Below are 4,996 nucleotides of genomic sequence, written 5' to 3' on the forward strand. Positions count from 1 at the left end.
CAATCTCAGATCTCTTTTTGTTTTGTCCTGCCTGCAGAGTGCAGAGGCTGAAACTGATAAAACTTTCTTTAAATATCTTGTATATTTCATGAAGGCTATTCCAGTTGTCCTTCATTCACCCCTGACTTTCCCTTCCTCTCCTCCTACCCCCCCCACCCCCAGCTCCCTCCCTGGCTGGCTGTGGTTTCTGTCTTGGTAAATTACTCCTCGGCAGACCCAGCCCAGTGGCATCTGCTGGCTCTTTGCAGGCAGCAGCCCACAGAGGCTGGTTGCTGGGGTACTGCTGGTCTGTGGCAGGCTGCAGCTGCATTGTTTGTGACACATTCATACACATACAGGCAGTATGTATGTGTATGTTTGAATGTGTGTGTCACAAACAATGCAGCTGCAGCCTGCCGCTGACTGCCCTGACCCCAGCAACCAGCTCCTACTACTGTATTTTAGTAGTATTGGAGATCCCCTCATCCAGGGGGCAGAAAAGAATTGTCCCTGCCATGGTCACACACAGCTTCCCTCCGCCCCCCAACAACTGGGAGCAAAATTAACAAAGATGCCAGAAACCTCTCTTAATCCTGGGGGCTGAACCATCAGGGAACAACTGAAGGTATGGCTGCGCTTTGAAGTGCGAGTGTGGTCCCAGCGCTGCACGTACTCCACATCCTCATGGGGTTTAGCATGGCTCCCAGCGCTGCGGCACTGTTTACACTGGAGCTTTACAGCGCTGTATCTTGCAGCGCTCAGGGGGGTGTTTTTTTCACACCCCTGAGCGAGAAAGTTGCAGCGCTGTAAAGCGCCAGTGTAGCCAAGGCCTGAGTTTAAACTGTTCTTATGCAGGAGGCAGTTTCCCTGCTGCAAGCTAGAGGGAAACCTATGCAGCAGCTGCTGAGTGCCAGGCATGAAGAAAGCACAGAGCCTAGCAGCAGCAGCCTGGCTGGAGAAGGAGGAGGGAAGACACAGAGAAAAATGTGACAGTGAGTTTTCACTTTTTCAGGCTTATTTCTATAGTAAAGTTTTATTACAGACAGTACTGGTAGCAGTAATAGTAGCTTTATTTTCTCTGTCTATGTCATGCAATGGGAGGGATCCATGAAGTACGTAGGAGAGGTGGGTGGGTTGCTTGCAATTGGACCATATGAGTAAGAAATGTAAATTACTTTCACCCCTGCCCAAAGCCCAGGGCTCCTAGGCGCCTCTGCAGCTGGTAGCTCCGGGGTTAATTTAAAGGACCTGGCTCTTAGCTTTAGCCGAATCTCTGAGCCCTTTAAATCCTGACTTAAAAGCCCCAGGATTTAAAGGCCCCACCTCTTCCGATAGAGGCCACGCCTCTTCCAGTTGAGGCCCCTCCCCCTCCGCAGGACTCTGGAGTACCGGTAAGTCCTTTAAATTACTTTAACTCCTGCCCCTGAGCTTATCTCTAGCTCCTCCCTCAATTCCTGATTTTGCCCCTCAGACTTGAACCCCTGAGTCAGTCAATTTCTACCCATCGGCTCAGACCCTGGCCACCCCTCTGCTCCTGTAAAAAGCAGTCCGCAGAATCTGAGGCCAAGTAAGAGCAGGCTGAAGGGGCTGTGGCTTCTGCAGATGTTACTGAGCATGATCAGTACCCCCTAAATAGTGAATTAAGTCAGATAGCAGTTTTTCACACTACATCTGACAGGAAAGTGACTTCAGAAATAGCTGCCCCTGGGGATCCGCAAGTCCCAGAGCTGCTGCCCTCACTGACACCCGCAGGCTCTGCTTCTCTGCGTGCCTGTAGGAACTGAACAAGCTCTGGGAGAATGAATGCCCTGGGAACCGGGCCAGCAACTGAGTCTCCCAGCCTGAGGGTAGGGAAGAGGGGGAAGGAGGGAGACAGGGGGAGAGACAGGAAGGGGCAGCAGGAGCAATCAGTGGGGAGGGAGGTTCCTGGCTCCCAGCCCTGCCCAGCGCCATTCCCTGCAGCACCCCAGGGCAGACTGACATACTTGGGGGGGGAAAAGGTGAGGAACAGAGAAAGGAAAAGCCAGTTCCTGCCTTTGCTTATTCCTCATGCTGCTGGGGGAATGTGCTGCCCTGGGGATGGTGTCAGGAGGCATCTCCCAAAACCACTCCTTTTATCCTGCTCTTTCATGACAGCTGGAACACAGAGTGACAGTTAGTGTTGGCAGCACAATTTTAGTCTAAAGGACCCTTTTCAGATGCTTATAACACACTCATAAGAACAGCCATACTGGGTCAGACCAATGGTCCAGCTAAGCCACTATCCAGTCTTCCAAGAGTGGCCAATGCCAGGTGCCCCAGAGGGAATGAGCAAAATAGGGAATCATTAAGTGATCTACCCCTGTGTCCCATTCCCAGCTTCTGGCAAACAGAGGCTAGAGACACCGTCGCTGCCCATCCTGCATAATAACTATTGATGGACCTATCCTCCATGAATGTATCTACTTCTTTTTTTGAACCCCATTATTGTATTGGCCTTCACAACATCCTCTGGCAATGAGTTCCACAGGCTGACTATGTGTTTTATGAAGAAATACTTCCTTTTGTTTGTATTAAACCTGCTACCTATTAATTTCATTTGCTGAACCTTGTTCTTCTGATACAAGAAGGAGTAAATAACGCTTCCTTATTTACTTTCCCCATACCAGTCATGATTATCATATCATACCCAACCCCTCTTTTCCAAGCTGAATAATCAAAGTCTTATTAATCTGCCATCAGATGGATTATTTTTGTTTACCTTTCTGTATCTTTTCCAATTTCAATTAGAGCTGTCAAGCAATTAAAAAAATTAATCACGATTAATCACACAATTAATCACGTTGTTAAACAACATGGAATACCATTTATTTCAATATACTTGAAACGTAGAAAACATCCAAAATATTTATTTCAATTACAATACGGAATACAAGGTGTATAGTGCTCACTTGATATTTTTTATTTCAAATGTTTGCACTGTAAAAAACAAAAGAAATAGTATTTTTCAGTTCACCTCATACAAGTACTGTAGTGCAATCTCTTATCATGAAAGTTCAACTTATAAATGTAGAATTATGTACAAAAAATAACTTCACTGAAAAATAAAACAATGTAAAACTTTAGAGTCTACAAGTTCACTCAGTTCTACTTCAGCCAATTACTCAAACAACCAAATTTGGTTACAGTTTATAAGAGCTAATGCTGCCCGCTTCTTGTTTACGATGTCACCTGAAAGTGAGAACAAGTGTTCTCATGGCACTGTTGTAGCTGGCGTCGCAAGATATTTACGTGCCAGATGTGCTAAAGCAGGGATCGGCAACCTTTGGCATACAGCCTGCCACAGTAAGCACCCTGGCAGGCTGGGCCAGTTTGTTTACTTGCCGCATCTGCAGATTTGGCTAATTGCAGCTCCCACTGGTCACGGATCGCTGTCCCAGGCCAAGGGGGCCAGTGGGAGCTGCAATCGGCCGAACTTGCGGACATCGCAGGTAAATAAACTGGCCTGGCCCACTAGGGTGCTTATCCTGGTGGGCTGCATGCCAAAGGTTGCCGATCCCTGCACTAAAGATTCATATGTCCCTTCATTTTTAACCACCATTCCAGAGGACATGCATCCATGCTGATAATGGGTTCTGCTCAATAATGATCCAAAGCAGAGCAGACTGATGCTTCTTGGTCTGGGGAGTGGGCCAATCCTTGATTGCCTCCACTTTGGCCAGCTCTGGCTTCAGGTGGCCGTTCCCCATCTTGTGGCCCAGGTATGCTGTCCCCACTTTTCAGCTTTTATGGATCATGCCTAAAGCCAGCATGCCTCTGACCTCTATCTCCAGGTCCTGGGCTGCTTTACCAGTGACTCTGAATGTGGAACATCTGATAGGAGGGTTGGTACCCGTTTCCACTTGGTGAACAGCCAGGTTAGTGAGCCCAGGTCATTTGGAAAACAGCTTCTGGTTGTTAGAGGGCTTTCTCTCAACTCTACCACTTCCCTGGTTCTTGTCACGCAGACAGCAAGCAGCAAAAGACCAGAAGTCCAAAGCACAGACAATGCAATGTTTATTGGGGTTAGTTTCCAAGCAAGCATATTTCAAAGCCCTTCACACCAGTCTGGCTTATCTCTATAAGCTGATAGTGTTCTGTTCCCAGCTCTGATATCGCTGCAGAGCGTTTACCCCTTGTCCACTTTCCCAGCTCTGATGCTGCAGAGTGTTTACCCTGTGTCCCCCTTTCCAGCTCTGATGCCACAAAGCCTTGCCTGTGTCCCTGTTCCTCATTTCCCTATTCCTCCCTATTTTCTGTTCCCTTCCCCCCGCTTAGCGGGCATGATTCCAATTTCCCTTCCCCCCACTTCCTGTTTGACCCCAGTTTATATTAGTAATATTCCCAGCTATACTGTAACCAATCATTTTACTGAAATTTAACTAACCAATCCTAATATATTGTACCATAATTCTCTAATCAATTATATTTCACTACCCTAATTAACTTACACCTGGCAAAATTAATTATACAGCAGACAGAAACAATTAGAGAACCAGACTGATTAACAATAGAAAAGTGGGGGCCATAAAGATAAAACAATACAGAAATGAGGGTTTCACAACCACAATCGCTGAGAAGTGATTTCTTGCCAGACAGGATGCTGTCTTAAGGTCTGTTTCTTTATCTGGTGGTGATAGGTGCTATCAGGACAAGATCATCTTCCTAACAGCTTAATACCACCTTATTTTAAAGTGACTGGTTTGTGACATGAGGAATTGACCATATGTTTCCCAGCTTAGAGCTGCCCCTGCTGCTTAGCCAAAGGCCTTAGCCTAAAAACAAGGCCTCAGACTATCTTAGTGAGAGAAGGTCCATACACAGGCAGATTGTGATTTTGATTCTTTGTTTTATATCTCTATGTAACCCTTCTGCCCATCAGAGTTGGCAACAACAAGGGCCAGGTTCAGTATCTAGGGCTTCCGTTTCAATAACAAAAGGCAAAACCAGCAGGAGCCCCCACCCAGTGACCTGGGACAATTACATACCACCCCCCCCC

Source organism: Chelonoidis abingdonii, unplaced genomic scaffold (assembly GCF_003597395.2).
Source record: "Chelonoidis abingdonii isolate Lonesome George unplaced genomic scaffold, CheloAbing_2.0 scaffold0441, whole genome shotgun sequence".
NCBI lineage: Eukaryota > Metazoa > Chordata > Testudines > Testudinidae > Chelonoidis > Chelonoidis abingdonii.